Below are 25,458 nucleotides of genomic sequence, written 5' to 3'. Positions count from 1 at the left end.
GTTGAAAATTTGCTTCGTAGCACAAAGTGACGTATGTCTACAGGAAAGATCTAACTTCTTCATTTTGCTCCACTGTAATATTTCTTACTTGAATAAGATGTATATATAAGTGATCTGATACCCAATCGAAAAACAAGCTTTGAATGAGGCTATATGAGCAATACATTTTTTTGAAACGAGAGTTAGTTTGCCAGCTGTTCAATAGCCTACATAACGGTCCCCATTCATGTGTGTACAATTGTGAGACTTGTAATTAATACATTTTCATTTTTTACTACTTGTAAACTTTTGACCAGAAAAGGGTATTTTATTGAATTACAGCAATTAGAGCAAGTCATTGAAACAAAAGAGATGTCATTCTTTATCTGACAAGTCTGTCTTGTCATGTTATGTCAAGCCCACTATAGATTTAGCGTCTGGATATGTTCTTTGGAAGACATACTTGAGGTGAGTTACTGTTATATCTGATGATTCAGCCTGTAACATCCTGGTGATTCAGGGTCAAACTCAGTCACATCTGAATATAAGTTTGAATTTGATAAATAACTGAGGTCCAGGAGAAGCAAGATCACACTATAACTCCTCTCCCATTTCATGCCCCCATGTCAGTAAGACGTAGGATTTTTTGAGAACTTAGTTGACAAAACCCAGACGAATAATGCACTTTATATAATAACGTTTCATCCAATAAATGTGTCATGTGTAGTTAAATTGTTTTCACATCGAACAATATGATACCCATATGGTAAGAGGCCCATATACCCTGTGTTACGGCCAGCGCCACGGCCTGGTCCCTGTCCCTTTTACACCTCCTGCTGGTTCTCTTGCGTTATCCTGCCGAGACCCTCCACACCGAGATGGGTATGGATGCAGCCTGCAGCCTCCCAAGCCCCCACCCCTCGCCCCTCAGCTTAAAGCAACGGCCCCGGTGGATGTAGGTGGTATTGCATTACGGTTAGGTTTCCGACTCTTCCGGTCGTTTTTATTCTATTAAAGGGGCGATTGACTGTTTTTTGGGGGTATTTCACACTGTTCCTTAAAGGGGCGATTGATTGCTAAACCGATTTTACCTTGTCATAGTTGAATAACAACAGTGCGGTGGGTAAAATGAACATACAGTGAATATCAAAGTCCATTGACACCTCTTTCCTATACAAATTTCAAAAAGAAAGAATTTGGCTGTAAAACGCTAGCTTTTCAACAAAGCTACCGGTGTGACGTAGGACGGGGGACCGCCCTTTTTGGCTCTGGTCTGTATTTTTGTCACTCCCCAAAATTTACATCCAGACCAGCCCGAGGTAGCGTCTATCTCCGATACTAGTTTAGTTGCGCGCTGCACTGTGTAGGCTACTTATAAGGAATTACAAAGAAGAACGTTTTGAATTATAACAAGGATATTGAAAATGGACCACGGTCGTAAATGCTGTGTTCCAGGCTGTACAGGGAAAGCTAACACTCACAATCTTCCCAAGGAGCCAAACATTCAACAGGCATGGCTGCTGTTGTCTATGAGAAGATCCCGGCGAAGTTTGACACTCAATCATTCATTTGCTCTGAACATTTCACCCAAGACAGTTTTCACAACCTTGGACAATTTCAAGCAGGATTTGCTAGGAAGATGAACCTGGAAAGAGGTGCTGTTCTGACTGTATGATCATTGCAACCGCAAGCTGTAAGGACAGTATGATGTTGTGCTAACAGTTATTAGCAATGCTAACGTGTCCTGTAGGTAGAATGCTAAATACGTTTCTACACACATTAAATGACTCTAGCTAGCTATAGTCGGCATTAGAAGGGAAGCTTCCAAAAAAATAGCCAGAAAACGAACAGCAGTCTGGCTTATTGCTAACGCCTGTCTAGATAATCTATTTGAAAGAACTGGAGAAAGGCAGGTGCTAGATACAGGATACGTTACTAAAGTCGTTAGCATTGCTAGTAACTGTTAATAGTAACACCTAGACTTTAGCTTGCTAACGCAAGAGTAAAGGTAGAATGTGTGATAATTTAGCCTAGTTTATTGGCAATGGGGCTAACGCTGTTTCATGTTCCTGACTGTGTTTCATTCAAATAAATAACCTGTGTCATGTAAATTTACAATTCACGATGCTGTGTTTGTTTGTCCGGATCTTTGTCAGGTTATTTTTCATTTAGTCATTTAGCAGACGCACTTATCCAGAGCGACTTACAGTAAGTACAGTAAGGACATTCCCCCCGAGGCAAGTAGGGTGATGTGCCTTGCCCAAGGACACAACTTCATTTTGGCACGGTAGGGAATCGATCCGGCAACTTTCTGATTACTAGCCCGACTCCCTCACCGCTCAGCCATGTGACTCCCTTTTTCAGCAAATTTGTAGAGATATCTAACTGAAGCCGAGTTTAATCACGATATGGTTTGGTTACTAAGCTGTAGCCTAACGTTCTACCCACGTAAGTCAATCCAATTGCTTCAACAACAGAAGTGGAAACAAGTAATGTTATCATTTCAAATGATATGTAGTCAATCTGTTAAAAACAGTGTTGTGTAGACACAATAGATTTATTTGCGCAGTTTTTATTTCAAGTCTCTAACTTCGGTGTTTCATTGAGTGCTCCTGTTGGCCGTGTTGCGTTTTAGCTCCCCAGCTTCACTCGTTGAAAACCAACCAATCAGCGCGCAGCTTATCTAAATATTAATGAGCATACCATAAAAGGAGAAAAGCTAGTGTTTTTTCCCGGGAACATTTCAGAGGATCTAACAGGGAACATAGAACAGCACCCGGGCCATTTTCAACCCAACTAATGTTACATACCCTATACGGAGACCTTAAGGAACAGTGTGAAATACCCCCAAAAAACAGTCAATCGCCCCTTTAATAGAATAAAAAAGACCGGAAGAGTCGGAAACCTAATGCAATACCACCTACATCCACCGGGGTCGTTGCTTCAAGCCGAGGGGCGAGGGGTGGTAGCCTGACGTTGTCATACTCATAATTCTAGTCAGAATATGAGTCTGAGAACTCTCCGTTGGGCTTTGACTACGGGGCCTGTTTCAAACGAGCCTGGAAAACAAATGCCTCTTCGCTCAATTGGATAGATCTACAACCAATCAGAGCAACAGAGTATGTGACGTATGTTAAGCGCCGCATAGTTGTTGTCAACAGAACTAAACTGAGAGGCAGCTAAATCTTTACTGACTAAACTGCAAGCAGACTTGAAGTATGCTTGAAGAATGAATACAAACGATTTTTCCCTGTGTTGTAAAATTAATTTAAGGGTAGGGGGAGTACTTGTTCACACGGTCAACCTTTTTGAGCGAAACAATAAAGGGCAATGCATATACGAACAAGTTCTCCGTTTAGGATTACAACTCCACAAAAGAAAAGGAGAAACCACAATGGCCACTGGGTTTTCATTGTGTCCCATCTTCTTCGCGAACATCGGGGCCAGCTGATAAATTAAACTTTTACCGAATCCCGTAGGAAGGACGGCAAAAACATATTTTCCATCGACAAATGCCTTGATTGCGTCTCTCTGTTCCTCTTTCAAAATTAATGCGCTGTCGATGTCTTCTAAAACAGACTCGATGGCAGAATCATAACATCCCAGATCTCCAGCGGTAGCCATGTTTGTTCAAAACGAAATTCAACTTAAGCGCTCTTTTGTGTCGTGGGTGATTACGTTACTGTGATCATCTGTCCATCATCGTATAAAGCCCGCCCTGGCAATTTCATTGGTTCGCCCAGATTCTAGTTTTCTGTAGTTGGTCCCCAATACGAGACCCTCCAGACCCAACTTCCCCACCAAATTTCTTTTTGGGCGGGGAGAAGTTGGGCTGGCAGGCAGGCTAGAGGGGTGGGGGCTTGCTGAGCACTTTTCATAGAAATGAATGGGGACGCCATCTTGGAAGACAAAAGTATCTTACTCTAGTCATTTTAACTCTATGGCAGCCTCCCGTCTCATGCCCAGGCTGTCCAACGGTAAGTTCAGAGGGTCAAAAATACTGAATCGCGATTTATTGTACGGAGGGAGTTAAAGGTAAGTTCGTGAGCACGTTTGTTGCAATAAATTGGAAAACTTGAAATAGAAAAATGTTAAATAGTTTGCTGATTTCTGGATGTTATTTTTCTGTCCCTGATGAAACCTGCGATGACCTTCATTTAAAACTGCATCAGCATTTTATGTTGACATTTGTTAGCGAATATTAGCTAACGTCACCTAGAGCAATTTATGGTTGCAGACTTGCTTACTTTTTGTGATTTTCCTTAAGGTACACATCAGTGTCTTTAAAAAAAAGAACACACCGGAGGAGACAAAATGCATGGTGTGCTGTACCGACCATCATTGTCCCCCAACCGTCGTGGTTGTGCCTAACCTTAACCTCGACCTCTGGGCTCTAACTTGACTGTGCTTGCTGAGCTTAACCTCTGTCCTCTGCTACGACTCCTGGCCTTCCTAAACTCAACCGGGCCTCCCAGGCTGCAGCCGTATAATGGATATTTAGTTTGTAGTTTAGCTATTTAAAAAAAACACGTACACCAAAGTAGAAGGAGAAATAGCGGACCAGACAAGCTTTTATTTTGATAAGTAGAAGCATGAGACGGGAGGGCATGAGACGGGAGGGCATGAGACGGGAGGGCATGAGACGGGAGGGCATGAGACGGGAGGGCATGAGACGGGAGGGCATGAGACGGGAGGGCATGAGACGGGAGGCTGTAGGCTGCAGCCATATACTAATGTCCACACCTGCCGCCCATTACCTCCTCATCCTGCAATACTTCAACCCGGCTTTCCAACCACTCCTCATCAGATTGTTGTCACAGCTACTCAGAATCTGAAACAGAATTGTGTTTAATCGCCAAGTAAGTGGTCACAAACAAGGAATTTACTTTGGTGGTGCATACAGTGAACATTTAAACATAATGAACAAAAAGAAAATGTAGAAAATGTACAACAAAATAAAATATACTACTGGCAGAGCTGTACAATATAATATAAAATAAAAATGCAATATAATATAAAAGAAAAAATAAAAATAATATAGAATAAAATAAAAAAAATCCTTAATATGTTAAAGTGACATAGTGTTCGAGGTAAAAGTGTCAGTGTCAGTTTGGGGCCTTGTTAAAAAGGCTAGCAGCGGAAGGTAATAAACTTTTCTTGTGGCGTGAGGTTTTGGTCCTTCTGCCGGAGGGGACTGGTTGAAACAGAGTGTGTCCAGGGTTAGAGAAACCGGCCACAATCTTCCTCGCTCGCCTCAGGGTCCTCGAGGTGTGCAGGTCCTCGAGGTTAGGCAGATTGCAGCCAATCACCTTCTCAGCAGTGAGGATGATACGCTGAAGTCTGCTCTTGTCCTTGGCAGTGGCAGCAGCGTACCAGGTGGTGATGGAGGAGGTGAGGATGACTCAATGATGGCTGTGTAGCAGTGCACCATTGTTTTCCTTGGCAGGTTGAATCTTTTCAGCTGCTGCAAGAAGTACATCCTCTGTTGTGCTTTCTTGGTGAGGGAGCTGATGTTCAGTTCCCACTTGAGGTCCTGGGAGAGGATAGTGCCCAGGAAGCGGAAGGACTCCACAGTGTTGACTGGGGAGTCGCACAGGGTAATGGGGGTGAGTGGGGCTGTATTCTTCCTGAAGTCCACAACCATCTCCACTGTGTTAAGAGCATTGAGATCTAGGTTGTTCTGGCTACACCAGGTCACCAGGTTGTCCCACCTGTAGTCCAACTCATCTCCACCGGAGATGAGCCCAATGAGGGTGGTGTCATCTGCAAACTTCAGGAGTTTGACGGATGGATGACTGGAGGTGCAGCTGTTGGTGTACAGGGAGGAGAGCAGAGGAGAAAGGACGCAGCCCTGAGGAGATCAGGTGCAGATGGACCAGGAATCAGAGACTTGTGCTCCCAGCTTAACACACTGATTCTTGTCAGACAAGATGTCTGTGATCCACCTGCAGGTGGAGTCTGGCACGTTCAGCTGGGAGAGCTTCCTGAAGCAGGGCGGGATGATGGTGTTCACATGGAGTCACCTATCATCACTGCTGTGGTAGTATGCACTTTTAGACCCTCAAGTATTACTTGGATTATTGCATTTTCTAAACCTTTTTTCTTCTTTGTGCCCAGGATCATCATCCGTGTACATAGTACCTGCCTGTCTGTTGACCCGCTGGTTCACAACCTCAAGTCTACACCCCAATAAAATCACCTTGGACTTACTCTTGCCTCAGTGTATCTGTGCTGCGTTTGGGACCACTGCGCTACACCGAAACACTCTGACACTGCATTGGAATACCCCATGTCCCATGAGTCCAAAAAATAAGTATATCTCAGTTTTTGAACTCCTGCCTTGCCTCTCTCCTTGAGTTTGGGTCCTCCTCCTGCACTCACCCAAGACAGTTTCTCTCTCATCACCTAAAAGAGAAAAAAACCTCAAACTCCTATGGTGGATTCTCATGCATGGCTAAAGTAATAAATCCTGGTCTTGATTCCAACAAATTGATGAATTGTGTTACCCTTGAAATGCAATTAACAGCTTCTGTTTACTGTCAAATTTGCAACTTCTCGTTGGTTCGTCTCCTCAGAACAAACTTTGTTCCCTTTGTGGTCAGGCAAAAACTGTTAACTAAAGACTTGGGTTGTTAATTTGAGTAATGTGGTTGTGACCCTGTACGACTAAACATAAAAGTTTTGTAGGGGAATTTCCTCAACAAATGAGCTTCTTCTTTATAGTTCAACAAACCCATAGGTGTTGCTCTGTTAATTGTTAACGTTTTACTTCATTTCTGAAAATGGTCTGCCTTGTCCACCTGACTCAGACGGTTTCTCTCATGACAACGTACTTGAAGCAGTGACCTTTGCTGTCAAACATGCAATCCACTTGCAGTAAAGGACAAAATAATACAGGTGAAAATGAATGCAAATACCTTCAATTCATACAGCATTTTATTTGAATAAATCAACAAACAGCATTACTCAGACATCTACATGTCTAATTACAGGAATACTGTATGTGACTGTAAGTCTCATTTTTTTTATCCTCTCATCTGCAAGGCATGCATCATAACCGGAAATGTATCTTACACTCATCTTCACACTCACACTTCCCTTTATCAATGAAAGGATCAACAGTGTATTCAACCATGTCTAAAAAGTTTACTTGATTGACAGCAGCAGTTTCCTGTTTCACTATGACTAAAAAAAGACATCCCTGAGGTGATATCTCTTACCATCAACACTATAAGTAACTAAGCACGTTATTCAGTGTGGTAGGGCTTTACAAAACATTTGTCAATCTTTGGAAGAGTTTGTCCTATATTGTAGGGTGGAGTAAGGAGGAAGTGCATGGCTGTCTAATCCTCTCATCATACATTGATTTGGCTTTGGAGAAAGCATGGTTTTTGTGACTTCCTTTTGTATTGCCAAAAACTCTCACAAAGTGTACACTTTAGTCAACATTCTCTGGTGGGGAATAGGTTGCCTATCAATATTATGTTCTCTGATGGCACACTCTTATTGATTCATGTAGAAGCAGAACTGGTGAGTATGTAGCTTGCTCTGAGACACTACAACACACCCACAGTTGATTAAGTTGATTAGTCCCAGAGGGTTGTTGAATTATTCTCTCCCCAAATTGTCTGTTCCCACATTTGTAGTTCATCACATCTTACTCTTCTTTCATCATGTCATCATAGTTGCACATTCTGTCCCATCATCTTTGGGGGTGGGGTTGGGGATGGGTTCTTCGCCTGTGAGAATAGGATGAGTCCAAGTAGTGATTGAGTTAGTGTGATGCACTGTAACTCCCTCAATCCATGTTCTTATAGTTGTGAAAGAAACCATGACAACTGCATGACATTTAGCTTGATTTTATTATCCTGGGTGGACTTTGTGATTTGAGGAGGCCACAACCAGCAAATGCTATTTGGGTCAAAAACTCATCTTGATGTATTAACATATGACAGCACCTTTGAAAGCTAGCAGCTTAGAACTCTAAAAGTGAATTTTGAAGTCTTCTAGATTATTGTTAGGGATGAGAATTGCTCTCAGGATTGGGATGTGTATCATGCTTCAGTCAATGTTAGGGTTGTGTGTATGTTTCTTGGTGTTACTGCTTGTGTTAGTGTATGTAATGCCAGGAGATTTGTGTTTTGGGATCCCACCTGGTCCTTGTACTTTCCTCCTCTTTATGTACACCATCACCATTACCACTGTCAGGATCACAACCAGGACTGCAATGGACCCATAACATACAACTGTTTTCAAGATGTCCACATGTAGTCCACTATCATCTACCAAAGAGAAGATATTGTCACTGAAGTACCGTAAAAAGGAGAATAACACAAGGTTCACACAGTCATACACCTTCAACAGTGCAGACTTTAGTTTTACATTAATATGCACAAGATGGAGTTTCACGTGTACCATCTAGATTTGCAGAACTGAAACGGATGCAGAACCTCTGACCAAACTAAGGCTGCCAGGCAACAGTTACCCACAAAGAGGACAGAAATCGTTGTAAGACCGGAAAATACCAGTTAACCACTTCCTTCTTTGAAAACATATATGCTGCAAGTAAATTCATGTCAGTAGTATATATGGTATATCTGTGGTATATATGGTATAGATTTTTTTTCACAGACCAAGCTTCACTCATATATGGGTTTTATAGTTTCATGGTGACTTACCTTCAAAATGGAGTTCGATACCCCTGTTCCCTAATCCCAACCCATTGCTGTCATAATATTGAAAAATGTATACACCAAGATCGGTTTTTGACACGTTGGTCAGCAAGAAAGTGCCATTGTTAATGAAGAAGTGAGATCTTCCTTGAGCGGTTCCCTGCATGTTTACGAGGTCTTGTTTCATTCTGAAGACCTCTCTGGGGTCAGTGGAGAGGTAGCGTAAACTTTGTCCTATGTTTGTTTAAAGGTGTGTATTACCAGACCAAACGTTTGCTAGATGAGGTCTAATGTGAGGTGTGTTTAAAGATGAGGTGTGTCTGAGAACCGTACAGGATCCGAGTAGACAGGGAGAACAGTACCAGATTGTTCTAGGGGAAAAGATTTGAGCATATTTTCAAAAACCATCTCATCCTGCAAGCCTCCTGTGGAATGTGGGCAGGACTCTGAGGAAACCGAGGCTGTGAACAACAATCTTGGGGGCTCAGTTAGAGAGGTGTTGTGTTGGGTAAATATTTGCTAAACCAATCCCACTCCAATATTCAAAGCTGAAGCCCTCTGCCCACCCTACTGATTTGAGACAAAACAGTTCATGTTAAATGTTTCCAGGGTAATCAGTATGTCCTGAGGCACACACACAGGTACACACGTGTGCGCAGGCGCACACAGACGAGTGGGGGGAGGGGGGAGGAATGCCTGATTTGCTACAGATATAAAGTAATGGACAAAATATGTGTGACGCATCTTCTGAAGGTGACATCCTACAGCTGAACTGGGACTGAAAGATGAACAACACACAATGTTTAGAGTTAGCTTCCAAATATTTTCTCATATATACTTGAGGTGAGTTCATATCTGATGAAACCAACACTATTTTTAAATGAGGATGTGAGCACTGTCATTAGAGAGTCATGTTTTCCCCTGACTGCAGCCTGTAACATCCTGGTAATTCAGGGTCAAACTCCGACGCATTTGATTGTAAGTTTGAGTTCGATAAAACTGTGGTTCAGGAGAAGCAAGATCCCACATAACTCTCCCATTTCATGCCCCCCAACAAACACACACATAGTTTTGTGCTGCTACTGCCTGATTCGGGAGAGTTCCTCAAACTGTAGTATTTTAACACATCCTGTCGGTTGTTCAATAGGATGTAGGATTTTTAGAGAACTTAAACAAAAACATTGACTATGTATTAAACGGCTTAGTACAACGTGATGCATAGACATTTTAGTTTTATTTGAATTCTCAATGAGTTTAGGCTTTTTATTGATTGATTGATTTTACAGTTGGGCAGAAGTAGCCTACAGACATACAAAACCAATATAAATAATGCACTGTATTTAATTACTTAATACAATTAAACGTGAAATTATATTTTTTGCAAAGAACACCATAAAACCGACATAAACAGATGTTGTTTTATTTCTTTTTACATATACATAGAATAAAATGCATAATTTCCACATACATATGTGAAGTCAAATGTATTCAACCTCACTGTCCAAGCTGTATACCAGCATAAATGGTTTCTTCCACGTTTGGCTTGTCTATCCTTCCAGACTGTTCCAGCACCTGAATCTGTCCATACTGCACCTCCTCCGGCTGGACCCTCACGTTGTCCTCATCATACTGCACCCCCTCCTTCTCCTTTCTGTGCCACCCTGCTGTCTTTGAAACATCGATACTTGCATTGGCAATGTCTTAATTCTCTACAGTGTCTGCGGAGATGAGAGCAGTAGTTACTTTGATTGAAAAATATATTACATGTTAGGCTTATGTATGATAAAACATGCATTTGATTTCCTTTTGTAGGAGGAGGGGTGCTCAAAAAAACGTCTGCACTTTACACCTTTTTGACAATGCTGACTCAAAAGAAAGTTAGCTGAGTGCTAAAGTTTGAATACGGCTGTGATGCGCCTTATCATCATCATCAGAAAGGGCTTACATTTAGTGCCTCAACAGCTCAACACTGTCAAAGTAAGCAAGTCTCAGTTGATGGTTGAAATGCTGCAAAATGCTGTGGTAGCAGTTTTGGTTCAGAGTGCCACTCACTTTGTGGAAGTCGCCGACTGTGGATCCAGCAAAAGATCCCCCAAACCATCACTTTCAACCATCAACTTCGGTACTTTGACCAGTGTAAATCTGTTCTTGAAGCTGTTGTCCTGTGAGCTGCCTATCACGCAAGCTTTTGACTTTCAGAAACCAGTCTTCTGATTCTGTTGTGGCTTTGGGTCTGCCAGACCTCTTCCTGTCAGTTTCTTCCAGTTTCCAGGTGCTTTTGATGGTGTAGGAAACTGTACTCACTGACACCTTGGCTTTCTTGGTAATTTCTATCTAAAGTAAAGACCTACACTTTTAAGGATTATATTGGTCTGTCTGTCTTCCTTTGTTTATTGAAAAACCTAAACATTTTTTTTTACCTCTGGCAGTTTACCGCTTACCTTTGTACCATTTCAGGTTATTCACTGGACTTGAACTACTTAAATTTAAATGCAAATTGAAAAAATTGGGGTGTTCCAAAACTTTTGACCGGTAGTGTATATTTCTGGGGCTTTCTACTTTTAGCATTTTTTAAAGGGACAGTGTAGATGGGCCAGAAATGTAGGGGAGAAAGAAAGTATGATACGCAGCAAAAGGCCAGACCGGATTCAAACCCAGGCCACTGCCGTAAGGCCTTAGCTTATCTGGTGAGCTACCAGGGCGCTCCAATGAAATTAAACTTTCTAATTTCTAATTAGACTAGTAACATCTGGGGTCAGGATGAAAGCAAACCTGAATGCAGCTATGCAGCAACAGAGTTTGAGAGCCCTGGATAAGTAGCTCCCAGGGAGAAACAGTTACCTGGTGTCGGCTGCTGCCTCCTCCGCCTCAGAAAATAGTACCCAAGCACAGCCATCAGAACCACAGCTGCTAGAGAGCTGATGACAACCAGCCGAGAGAGCCCACTTGCACAGGGTGAACAAGAACTGGAACATAGCCTTCCTTCATGCTGTGTTCCTTCACAACAGCACACAGACATACAGTTAACACAGGCATATTTTAATTGGGGTTCATTCAAACATTTGCCAAATATTTGTATGTGATTCATTGGGTGTATGCGTTGGTTAGAATGTCAAGAGAATGTAATGTGAGCGTGTGTGTTTCCATAAGCAGTTATGATAACAAATCTCCTACCTCCAACAAGCAGCTGTATTTTTTGATTTTTCAGAAATGTTAATCCCCCTCCTTGAGTCACCACCTTACCGCGGTGGAGGGGTTTGCGTGTCCTAGTGATCCTGGAAGCTATGTTGTCGGGGGCTTCATGCCCCTGGTAGGGTCACCCAAGGCAAACAGGTTCCAGGTGAAAGACCAGACAAAGAGTGGCTCAAAAAACCAACCATGAAGAAATACAACAATGGTTCTCAGTTGCCCCTGCCCGGAAGCGGGTCACCGGGGCCCCCCCCTGGAGCCAGGCCCGGGGGTGGGGCTCGATGGCGAGCGCCTGGTGGCCGGGCCTTTTCCCATGGGGCCCGGTCGGGCACAGCCCGAAGAGACAACGTGGGACCCTCTTCCAGTGGGCTCACCATCCGCAGGAGGGGTCATGGGGGTCGGGTGCAGTGCGAGACGGGCGGCGGCCGAAGGCGGGGGCCTTGGCGGTCCGATCCTCGGCTGCAAAAGTTAGCTTTAGGGACGTGGAACGTCACCTCGCTGGCGGGAAAGGAGCCTGAGCTGGTGCGCGAGGTAGAGAGTTTCCGGCTAGATATAGTCGGCCTCGCCTCGACGCACAGCGTGGGCTCCGGAACCAGTCTCCTTGAGAGGGGCTGGACTCTCTTCCACTCTGGAGTTGCCCTTGGTGAGAGGCGTCGAGCTGGGGTGGGAATACTGGTTTCCCCTCGGTTCGGCGCCTGTACATTGGGGTTCACCCCGGTGGACGAGAGGGTAGCCTCCCTCCGCCTTCGGGTGGGGGGACGGGTCCTCACTGTCGTTTGTGCTTATGCACCAAACGGCAGCTCAGAGTACCCACCCTTTTTGGAGTCTCTGGGGGGGGTGCTGGAAAGCGCTCCTCCTGGGGATTCCCTCGTCCTCCTGGGGGACTTCAATGCTCATGTGGGCAATGACAGTGAGACCTGGAGGGGCGTGATTGGGAGGAACGGCCCCCCCGATCTGAACCCGAGTGGTGTTTTGTTGTTGGACTTCTGTGCTAGACACGGTTTGTCCATAACGAACACCATGTTCAAGCATAAGGGTGTCCATATGTGCACCTGGCACCAGGACACCCGAGGTCTCAGTTCGATGATCGACTTTGTAGTCGTGTCATCGGACTTGGGGCCGCATGTCTTGGACACTCGGGTGAGGAGAGGGGCGGAGCTGTCAACTGATCACCACCTGGTGGTGAGTTGGCTTCGATGGTGGGGGAGGACGCCGGTCAGGCCTGGCAGGCCCAAACGTAATGTGAGGGTCTGCTGGGAACGTCTGGCGGAACCCTCTGTCAGAAGGAGCTTCAACTCCCACCTCCGGGAGAGCTTCGATCATGTCTCGGGGGGGGCCGGGGACATTGAGTCCGAATGGGCCATGTTCCGGGCCTCCATTGTTGAAGCGGCTGACCGGAGCTGCGGCCGCAGGGCGGTCGGTGCATGTCGCGGCGGTAACCCTCGGACCCGGTGGTGGACTCCGGAGGTGAGGGATGCCGTCAAGCTGAAGAAGGAGGCCTATCGGACTTTATTGGCTGGTAGGACTCCAGAGGCAGCTGATGTGTACCGGCAGGCCAAGCGGAACGCGGCTTTGGCGGTCGCGGAGGCAAAAACCCGGGCATGGGAGGAGTTCGGCGAGGCCATGGAGAATGACTTCCGAACGGCTTCAAAAAGGTTCTGGACCACCATCCGGCGGCTCAGGAGGGGGAAGCAGTGCTCTGTCAACACTGTATACGGTGGGGATGGTGCGCTGCTGACCTCGACGGGGGACGTCCTGGATCGGTGGAAGGAATACTTCGAAGACCTCCTTAATTCCACCAACACGCTTTCCGACGTGGAGGCAGAGTCTGGGGACATCGGGGGGGGCCCTTCTATCTCTGGGGCTGAGGTCGCCGAGGTGGTTGAAAAGCTCCGCGGTGGCAGGGCCCCTGGGGTGGATGAGGTCCGCCCGGAGTTCCTTAAGGCTCTGGATGTTGTAGGGCTGTCTTGGTTGACACGACTCTGCAACATCGCGTGGACATCGGGGACAGTGCCTCTGGACTGGCAGACCGGGGTGGTGGTTCCCCTCTTTAAAAAGGGGGACCGGAGGGTGTGCTCCAACTTTAGGGGGATCACACTCCTCAGCCTCCCTGGGAAAGTCTATTCAGGGGTCCTGGAGAGGAGGGTCCGTCGGATTGTCGAACCTCGGATTCAGGAGGAGCAATGTGGTTTTCGTCCTGGCCGTGGAACAGTGGACCAGCTTTATACCCTCCGCGGAGTCCTGGAGGGTACGTGGGAGTTCGCCCAACCAGTCTACACATGTTTTGTGGATTTGGAAAAGGCGTTCGACCGTGTCCCTCGGGGGCTCATGTGGGGGGTGCTCCGAGAGTACGGGGTACCGGATTTCCTGATCGGGGCTGTCCGGTCCCTGTACGACCGGTGCCAGAGTTTGGTCCGCATTGCCGGTAGTAAGTCGAACTTGTTTCCGGTGAGGGTTGGACTCCGCCAGGGCTGCCCTATGTCACCGATTCTGTTCATTACCTATATGGACAGAATTTCTAGGCGCAGCCAGGGTGTTGAGGGGGTCCGGTTTGGTGACCTCAGGATCGGGTCGCTGCTTTTTGCGGATGATGTGGTCCTGTTGGCTTCATCGGGCCGTGACCTTCAGCTCTCACTGGAGCGGTTCGCAACCGAATGTGAAGCGGCTGGGATGCGAATCAGCACCTCCAAATCTGAGGCCATGGTAATCGACCGGAAAAGGGTGGAGTGCCATCTCCGGGTCGGGGAGGAGATCCTGAACCAAGCGGAGGAGTTCAAGTATCTCGGGGTCTTGTTCACGAGTGAGGGAAGAATGGAGCGCGAGGTCGACAGGCGGATCGGTGCGGCGTCCGCAGTGATGCGGGCTCTGCATCGGTCCGTCGTGGTGAAGAAGGAGCTGAGTCGAAAGGCGAAGCTCTCTATTTACCAGTCGATCTACGTTCCTACCCTCACCTATGGTCACGAACTATGGGTAGTGACCGAAAGAACGAGATCGCGAATACAAGCGGCCGAAATGAGCTTTCTCCGTAGGGTGTCCGGGCTCTCCCTTAGAGATAGGGTGAGAAGCTCGGTCATCCGGGAGGGGCTCAGAGTAGAACCGCTGCTCCTCCGCGTCGAGAGGAGCCAGCTGAGGTGGCTCGGGCATCTGATTAGGATGCCTCCTGGACGCCTCCCTGGTGAGGTGTTCCGGGCACGTCCCACTGGGAAGAGGCCCCGGGGAAGACCCAGGACACGCTGGAGGGACTATGTCTCTCAGCTGGCCTGGGAACGCCTTGGGGTCCCCCAGGAAGAGCTGGCGGAAGTGGCCGGGGGGAGGGAAGTCTGGGCCTCCCTGCTTAGGTCGCTGCCCCCGCGACCCGATCCCCGGACAAGCGGCAGATGACGATGACGACGAGAAATGTTAATCAAGTTATAATCCCCATAGTCAGTCTGCTCCATGTCAGTTATCCTCAGAGTCCCATTGTTGACATAAAAGTGTAACCGATTTTTCCAGGGTCCATCGAAATACACTTTGGTATGATTTCTTTTTTTTTTAAATATGTTTTCACCATCATTATAATGACTCTTTTTAAATTCAAGCTCTAATTCATTTGCATCAGACACCAGCTGACACGACATTGTTCCTCCCAGAGGTGTGTAACAGCAAGTTACACCCTGTGTGGCATCACAGAAGCTCTCCAAGCCTGAGAACATAGGATAGTGTGGTTGAGGAATATTGGCTGGAGTAAAATTCTGTAATTTCTTGATCTGTCATAATCCACCAAACATATCTTTTCACCAGGTAATCTGTTTCGATCCTGCATGATGGATACATAACCTGCTGTATATCATACCATGTAGAGTACAGTGAACTAGATGTAGATCAAAACGGTCACGATAGGCCCCCATTCTCCCACATGAGAGCACATGTACACAAACAATAATTAAAAAGTGAATCTATACAGGAGCAATACAGAAATATCTTACACAATGCAGGGAAGATCATCAAGAGTCCCAGTCGAACAATCATATTTTCTTGACAACGACCCCCTGACATGCTTGACATGAATGCATCTATTCACAGCAGCCTATCCCCAGTCACTGATGACCCTGTCACAGCAAAACTCGTCATGTCTGTTGAAAATTAGCTTCGTAGCACAAAGTGACATGTGTCCGCAGGAAATATGTAATTTCCTCATTTTGCTCCACTGTAATATTTCTTACTTGAATAAGGTGCATACATAGGTGATTGGTAAAAAAAACGTTTGAAACAAGAGTTAGTTTGCCAGCTATTCAATAGCCTACATAACGGTAACCATTCATGTGTGTAAAATTGTGAGACTTGCAATTTATACATTTTTACTTTTACTTCTTAAAATAAATTACAACTTTTGACCAGGAAATTGTATTTTATTGAATTACAACAATTATAGCAAGTCATTGAAACAAAAGAGATGGAATTTTTTCTCTGACAAGTCTGTCTTGAAACGTTTATGTCAAGCCCACTATAGATATGTAGCTTCTAAATGTGTTCTTTGTAAGATGGATGAGGTGAGTTAATATCTGATGAAAACAGCACTCTTTTAAAAATGAGGATGTGGGCACTGTCAGAGAGTCATGTGACTAAAGCCTGTAACATCCTGGGGCCGGTTTTTCAAAGTTTTAATCTGGATCAAACTGATCCAGATTTGGAAATCTCTTTTTCTGCTATCCAGGATCACGTAATCCATTTGATTTTTATGATGGTTTTTCAAAGCAATGTGGGATTGGATTACTCTGATCTGGATTCTAACTTTTCAGGATTACCAAATATGGATTACCTGTGGTCCAAATGGGACTATCACAATTTAGCTATGTAAAGAACAACAGGTGGAATAGTGTGGGGTCACTCCGATATGCTTTATTTGAACAGAAAGTAGGACTGCAACAGCAAACAAACATATAAAGATCCCCCCTCCATTGTCCATGTCTTGGAAACAGGCAGTCCACTCATACATGGGTGTGGAAAAATCTACTGTTTGTGATGTTCTGAAAAGTTTCAACTGCATTGGCCAGCCTGATTAATGAATATGTCAAATCATCATAACATTTTAGATTGACTTACTGTGACAGTATGGGTAATAGTAATATGGGTTTCTGCAGCAGACGTTCTATGGTAATAGTCATTAGTCAAGAGATATGTATGATGATACCTAAACTTGGGTATAATCCTAATTAAAGGTTTTGCAGTCCTAGACTCCTAGTTCTAGACTGCAAATCGCTTTCAAGCAAGATCCTTTATTTTATGTCACCCCCAAAATCCCACAGAGATTTACCCTCATGGGCCTTCTACCAGATCATCCAGGCCAAGCAGAATTGTTTTCTTTTGGGGAATATGCCCAATATTATTGGAGCAATCAACTGCACCCATGTGCACATACAAGCACCTCATGAGAATGAGTGGGAGTTTGTAAACCGAAAGGGGAGACACAGCATCAATGTTCAACTTGTGGGTAACGCTGAGCTCCTCATCACAAACTGTTTTGTGAAGTGGCCTGGGTCTGTCCATGATGCGCGCATCCTGAGGGAAAGCGCTCTATATAGAGAGCTCCAAACCAACCGACCAAATGGTATCATATTGGGGGCTGATGACCCCTTTTCTGGCTGCACACACGCCTGAGCAGGCACGCTTCAACACTGCTCATTGCAAAACAAGATGCACCATTGAGCGTTCTGAAGAGGCGCTTTGCATGCCTTAACTACTTGAGAGTGGAACCACAGAAAGCATGCAACATAATACTTGCTTGCATTGTATTACACAACATCGCGACCAGGTGCAAAGTCCCTCTCTGTGATGACGTCCCTGATGCACCTGAGCCCATTGGAGACACTATTTTTGTCCATGACTGATGATTGTGTCAGTGTGGTTAATGTTTGATAAACAAAGGCAGAATTTATTATTTGAGTTCAATATTGACAGCTGTTTGGGGAATTATTTTATAGGCCGAAATATTTATAATTTATAATTTTCTGTACTGAAACGATGCTAGCCTACATAGCCTACCTGCTTTATGTGCTTCCTGTTGAACAATTCAAGTGAAATTGATAAATACATATAAATACTGTAAAATGCATGATATAAATGTTGTATTATTTAACTAACCAAGTTTAGTTACCTGATATCCTCCATGAATCCACCCTCCTGCTGGGATCAGTTTAATCCTGATATTTGGGATCAAAATGATCCCGATCCTACCAAAAAGTTTTGAAAAACCCAAACTCAAGGTTTGATCTGGATCAACAACAAGATTAGATTACGTGATCCAATCCAATTTCTGAATCCTTTTTTTCTTTTGAAATACCCATTTTCAAGATTTGATCCAATCCGATAGCCGTAATCCGATCAGATTACTTTTGAAAAACTGGCCCCAGGAGAAGCAAGATCACACTATAACTCCTCTCCCATTTCATACCGCCAAATACCCCCCACCCCTAACACCCACACAGTATTGTGCTGCTACTGCCGAAATCTAGAGTTCCTCAGACTGTAGTATTTTAACACATCCAGTTTTTGTCAGTAGGAAGTAGGATATTTAGAGAACATAAACAAAAACAGTGGACAAAACCCAGACGAATAATGCGCTTTATATAAAAACGTTTCATACAATAAATGTGTCATGTCAAATGGAATTGTTTTCACATAGAACGATATGAAAGCATCATATGGTAAGAGGCCCATATACCCTGTGTTACGGCCACAGCCACAGCCACGGCCTGGTCCCTGTCCCTTTTACACCCCCTGCTGGTTCTCCTGTTTTATCCTGACTAGACCCTCCACACCTGCCGTCCATTACCTCATCATCCTGCAATACTTCAACCCGGCTTTCCAACCACTCTTGTCAGATCGTTGTCACAGCTACTGTGGTAGTATGGACTTTTAGACCCACGTATTACTTGGATTATTGCATTTTCTAAACCTGTTCTTCTTTGTGCCCAGGATCATCATCCGTGTACCTAGTACCTGGCTGCCTGTCAAACCGCTGGTTCACAACCTCAAGTCTACACTCCAATAAAATCATCTTGGACTTACTCTTGCCTCAGTGTATCTGTGCTGCATTTGGGACCACTGCACTGCACCGCAACACCCTGACACTGCATCGGAATACCCCATGTCCCATGAGTCCAAAGAATTAAAATATTTCCGTTTTTGAACTCCTTCCTTGCCTCTCCCCTTGAGTTTGGGTCCTCCTCCTGCACTCACCCAACACAGTTTCTCTATCCTCACCTAAAAAATAAAGAAAACTCAAACTCCTATGCTTGATTCTCATGCATGGCTAAAGTAATCAATCCTGGTCTTGATTCCAACACATTACTCGCTTGAAACTTCTCGTTGGTTCATCTCCACAGAACAAACTTTGTTCCCCTTTGTGTTTACACAAAAACTGTTTACTAAAGACTTGGGTTGAAAGATCTGAGTAATGAGGTTGTGATCCTGTATGAGTAAACATAGTACTTTGTAGGGAATTTTATGAACAAATTAGCTTTTCCTTCATAGTTCATCATACATGAGTACGCTAATGCAGAGTTTGTTCTAAACTGTTCACGTTTTACTTCATGTCTGAAAATGGTCTGCCTTGTCCACCTGACTCCGACCTTTTCTCCCAGGACAACGTACTTGAAGTGGTGACCTTTGCTGTCAAACATTCAATCCACTTGCAGTAAAAAATAACAAAATGAATGCAAATACCTTCATTCTAATTCATACAGCATTTGAATTGAAGGTATCTTTGATTTGAATAAAACAACAATTTTAATAAATCAAAAAATTTTAATAAATCAACAAATGTCTAATTAAAGGAATACTGTATCTGAATGTAAATCTCATTTCTTTAATCCTCTCATCTGCAAGGCATGCATCATAACCGAAAATGTATCTCACACTCATCTTCACACTCACACTTCCCCTTAGCAATGAAAGGATCAACAGTGTAGTCAACCATGTCTAAAAACTCTCAAAGTTTACTTGATTGACAGCAGCAGTTTCCTGTTTCACTATGTCTAAAAAAAGACATCCCTAAGGTGATATCTCATACCATCAACGCTATAAGTAACAAAGCACGTTATTCAGTGTGGTAGGGCTTTACAAAACATTTGTCAATCTTTGGAAGAGTTTGTCCTATATTGTAGGGTGGAGTAAGGAGGAAGTGCATGGCTGTCTAATCCTCTCATCATACATTGATTTGGCTTTGGAGAAAGCATGGTTTTTGTGACTTCCTTTTGTTTTGCCAAAAACTCTCACAAAGTGTACATTTTAGTCAAAATTCTCTGGCAGGGAATAGGTTGTCTGTCAATATTATGTTCTCTGATGGCACACTTATTGATTCATGATTTCATTTACTGTAAACATGTAATGTCGAAGTAGAGCTGTTGAGTAGCTTGCTCTGAGACACTACCAACACACCCACAGTTGATTAAGTTGATTAGTCTCTCAGAGGGTTGTTGAATTATTCTTTCCCCAAATTGTCTGTTCCCACATAAGTAGTTCATCACATCTTACTCTTCTTTCATTATGTCATCATAATTGGACATTCTGTCCCATCCTCTTTGGGGGTGAGGTTGGGGTTGGGTTCTTCACCTAAAGCTGTAAGAATAGGATGAGTCCAAGTAGTGATTGAGTTAGTGGGATGCACTGGAACTCCCTCAATCCATGTTCTTCTATTTGTGAAAGAAACCATGACAACTGAATTTGACATTTGGCTAGATTACATTATCCTGGGCGGACTGTATGTGATTTAAAGAAGCCACAACCAACAAATGCTATTTGGGTCACAAACTGTCATCTTATGTATTAACTTTAACTTTAACTTATGACAGTACCTTTGAAAGCTAGTAGCTTAGAACTCTAAAAGTGAATCTAGTGAGTCTTCTAGATTATTGTTAGGGATTAAAATTGCTGTCAGGATTAGGATGTCTATAATGTTTCAGTCAATGTTAGGGTTGTGTGTATGTTTCTTGGTGTTACTGCTTGTGTTAGTGTATGTAATGCCAGGAGATTTGTGTTTTGGGATCCCACCTGGTCCTTGTACTTTCCTCCTCTTTATGTACACCATCACCATTACCACTGTCAGGATCACAACCAGGACTGCAATGGACCCATAACATACAACTGTTTTCAAGATGTCCATATGTAGTCCACTATCATCTACCAAAGAGAAGATATTGTCACTGAAGTACCATAGATGGAAGAATAACTCAAGGTTCACACAGTCATACACCTTCAATAGTGCAGACTTTAATTTTACATGAATATCCACAAGCTGGAGTTTCACGTGTACCATCTAGATTTGCAGAACTGAAACGGAAGCAGAACCTCTGACCAAACTATGGCTGCCAGGCAACAGTAACCCACAAAGAGGACAGAAACCGTTGTAAGCCCGGAAAATACCAGTTAACCACTTCCTTCTTTGAACACGTATATGCTGCAAGTAAATTCATTTCAGTAGTATATATATATATATTTGTATTTTTTTTAAGTTTCACTCATCTATGGGTTTTACAGTGATATAGTCACTTACCTTCAAAATGGAGTTCGATCCTCCTGTCCCCTAATCCCAAACCATTGCTGTCATAATATTGAAAAATGTAAACACCCAGATCGGTGCTTGACACGTTGGTCAGCATGAAAGTGCCATTGTCAATGAAGAAGTTAGATCTTCCTTTAGCGGTTCCCTGCATGTTTATGAGGTCTCGTTTCATGCTGAACACCTCTGTGGGGTCAGTGGAGATGTTGCGCTTCAGCGTGAGCTCATGTCCCCTGGAGCTGTTCATCAGTTGGATGTACACAGTCCCACCAGGAGAAACAACACACTTAGAGATCTGAATAGCGTTGCAGCTGGTCACCATAGCTGGAAGGGGTAAGAAAGGAGGAGAGATAGAGGGAAAGAGTGAGGTAGGGATAGGGGGGGGGGGGGGGGGAGGGGGGTTAGGGAAGGGTAAGGAGAATCACTGTACCTGGCATATCTTTGCTTCTACTTTTAAATTGTAATCTTCTAATCGAGACTTGAATTGAAAAGCTCATCATCTTGTTTAAGAAACTTTCGATCACTGTCAACTGTTTTCTAATGAGTTCAGTTAGCTGAATGGTCTTGACATTATTTTTTGTGCTGATGAGGGGAACATTTTAATTAAATGTGACTTATGTATTTCCTAGACTATAAAGAAGAATTTGTAAGGCACTTACCATGACTTTCTTCAATGATTGTCACAAACAGTCCAAGAAACAACAGTCCAGTCATGACCAACTAAAAGAACGGGCTGTTGGAAAAGAAAAACCTTACTTTATAAATCCTGAGTACAGAGAAACTATGCAGTATAACTGGTGAAGTGTTGAAGGTGTGTAGACCGCCTGAAACTGGGTGGATGCTTTCTCCTCTGCAGTTTAAGTGTGAACTTCCACTTCTCTGTCACTCAACAAATTTGTTGCCACGCAACAGGATTTTAAACCTTTAGGGCGGGGTTACTTAATAGGGATACTCCGGTCCGGATTCGGACCCGGACCAGTAGAATTTAGTCATGATCCTAATTGATTTGCTAACGGTACCCGTTTCTTCCTTAGCAAAAATCATGGCGTGCTCTAAACCCGATAAAAAGCGAAACGCTGATTCCGAAAATCACGATGTGTTTAATCTGCAATGAGACAGTTGCCCAAAAGTGCTATTGTAAAACGTCACTATGACACAAAGCAGGGACACTTTGAACAAAATTACCACCAGAACTCTGAGGTAAGGGCCAGAAAAAAAATCACTGTTCCGGACCCTGGACTGAACAACTGGAAAGTTGGTGAGTGGACCTTTTGGGTTTCTAATTGAGTACCCCTGCTTTAGGGACTGAATCAAATAGTAGTTGTACTGAACGACTTGAATTAGTCACCTGAACTTTAACTGTCATTCCAGTTGACTGATGACCTTCCATTGCAACAAACTTGTAACAAACCCAGCTCTTTTACGCCATCCTGTGATAATCATTTTTAAAAACAAAAAAGGAAGTATTCATGCATTATGTTACTGATGTCTTTAATTCAGTAGGACATGGTGATGTTATTTTGGTGTCTATTGTAATAGGGGGGAGTCGAGCTGCTCGTCAGATCTGCCCTTCACTGGTAGTTGATCCTGGGACCCCTGACCTGCAGCTATGCCAACGACAAGCTAGTTATTTGCTGGTGCGAGTGGTCTGTATACATATTTGAGAGTCAGTTTAGCCAATTCACGTCCCCTTCAGAACAATTTCTACTTTCATTTATGACATATACATTAACAAAAAGGTTTGCTTTTCTTAGTTCAAACTAGTGGATCACCCTCTACATGATTCTCATATTAACTGTAAAATAAATGTATCTAAAGCTTATTTGAACTGTCAAATATGACATCAACTTAACTTAAAAGCATTTATTTTCTTTGGACAAAAGGTGCATGCACCGCCATTTACTGTGGTGGAATTTGAGACTGGTCACGGCCTGCCAATATTATAGCCTGTCCTCTTCCACAACCCAGTGTCCTTCAGAAACCTAACTAATACCCTCCTCACCTGGTCCCACCCTTCCTCCCCTCCCACCACCACACTTAGTTCCTACCCCCACCCAACCTCTCTGAGCTTCTCATGCCACATTTCCCTGTCTATATCATACACTTCACAATATATCAACACAGACTCCACACTCTCCTCCACCATGCACCCCTCACACAGTGATGTACCATACTTTCCTGTAATCCTCAATGTTCAGCCCTGTGGCCCCAAAACGTGGCCAATTCCTCACCACTTCCTGCATCTGACACCCCAGTAACCACTTCTTTTGGTTTCCTCCCACAAGCAAAATGATTTCCATACAGCCCCTATAGTTCAAGAAAAGAGTTCAAATGAAAATCTGCTTAATCTATTGGTCAGGAGGGGAATGACTTGAGGGGGGGTCATTGATTTTTCTTCATTTTGCTCTCCAGTTCACAAGTTCAGTAATCACACCATAGATTGAATGGATAGCTTTTATTGAAGCAGAGCTGGTAGCGGAGCCAAGCCCGATGGTGGAGGAGGCTGGTAGCAGAGCCGAGCCTGGAGCGGTTGGTGGAGGCCGGTAGCAGAGCAGGCAGTGAGGGGGAGCTGTGCAGTGGGAAAGCAACTTGCAGAAGAAGTTGATGCTGCCAAGGTACACAAGGATAGTGGAAGTGCAGATGGAGAGGTGTATGTGTGCGTGGAATGAAGCTTGGAGGATGGCCTCTTGGGTGTGGAGTGAAGGTTGTGGAGGGGTGCCGTCATGGGAAGATGGTACAGGAAACGGAGGATCCGCAATTAGGAAGGGGTCCGCTTCTTGTGCCAAGAGTGAATTTCTGGATGGAGAGACGGGAAAGGGAGATAGTTTAATAGCGAGGAGGGCTGGTAGAGAGCCGAGTCTGATGACAACAACATGCTAGCACAGGGACCAGAGGAATGGAAGATACTTTATACAGAACTCTTAATTAACAAAGGGGAGTTTGGTCACATTCTTCCATGCTGATGCGTATTAGTTTGATTGGAGAAGGAGGAGTCTTGGTGTGCCACCTTCCTCCCAAACTTTAGTTAACTACATGCTCTAATGGTCCTTCCCTTTGGGACTTATTTCATTTTCCCAATGTATGTTTCATGTTTTGGCTCCCGCAATGTATGGGGCTATCTCGTTGTTATAATCAGTGACCTGTGCTCTTTTGTAAAGCTCTCTTTTGGAAGTCGCTTTGGATAAAATGCATAAATGTAAATAAAGTGCATTAATAGTCTGGGTTTTGTTCACAGTTTTTGTTTAAGTTCTCAAAAAATCCTACTTCCTACTGAAAAAACTGGATGTGTTAAAATACTACAGTCTGAGGAATTCTCAAATTGATGGAGTTAGGCCTGAAAGGGTTAAAGTTAAAGTGCAAGGGTGTACCAGTGGATTTTTTTTTCCGGATGTTGTTGACTAGAGGGTGAATCTACACGAGCGGGAATCCGCAGCAATGTGGGCTGTGAGGGAGAGCTCGTCATCCATGGTCAGCCCGAGGTTCCTGGCAGAGTATGACGGGGTCACCGTCGCGGATCCCAGGGTGATTGAGAGATCGTGTGAGACGGAGGGTTTGGCCGGGATGATGAGGAGTTCTGTTTTGGCGAGATTTAGCTGGCGGTGGTGCTTGGTCATCCAGGCGGAGATGTCTGTGAGGTAGGCTTCGATCCTAGCTGAGATCCCCGGGTCATTCGGGGGGAACGACAGGTACAGCTGCGTGTCGTCAGCGTGGCAGTGGTAGGAGAAGCCATGGGAGGTGATGATTGGTCCAAGCGAGGTGGTGTACAGGGAGAAGAGGAGGAGTCCAAGGACGGAGCCCTGAGGGACACCAGTGGAGAGCTGGCGGGGGCCTGACACTTTGCCTCCCCAGGACACCTGGTAGGAAATTCCCGACAGGTAGGATGAGATCCACTGAAGTGCAGTGCCAGTGATGCCCATCTCAGAAAGTCTGGCGAGCAGGATTTGATGGTTAACCGTATCAAATGATGCAGAAAGGTCCAGCAGAATGATGACGGATGACCTCAAAGCCGCTCTGGCAGACTGGAGGGCAGTAGTGACTGAGAGAACAATAGACAGACATAGAACAATATGAAAGCATCAT

General features: G+C 44.4%; 1 long non-coding RNA gene across 1 annotated transcript; it reads right to left on the bottom strand.

The window, feature by feature from the left end:
- Window positions 1–9,909: 9,909 nt before the first annotated feature.
- On the bottom strand, window positions 9,910–11,869 carry LOC124467006. The gene is made up of 3 exons (XR_006956028.1): window positions 11,826–11,869; window positions 11,493–11,648; window positions 9,910–10,369 (listed from the first exon to the last, which is right to left on the bottom strand). It is a non-coding gene; the product is annotated as an uncharacterized LOC124467006 (long non-coding RNA).
- Window positions 11,870–25,458: the final 13,589 nt, after the last annotated feature.

The sequence above is a fragment of the Hypomesus transpacificus genome, chromosome 1, assembly GCF_021917145.1.
Source record: "Hypomesus transpacificus isolate Combined female chromosome 1, fHypTra1, whole genome shotgun sequence".
NCBI classification, from domain to species: domain Eukaryota; kingdom Metazoa; phylum Chordata; class Actinopteri; order Osmeriformes; family Osmeridae; genus Hypomesus; species Hypomesus transpacificus.
Note: the sequence above shows the minus strand (reverse complement) of the source record. Positions and strands in the feature narration are given on the sequence as shown.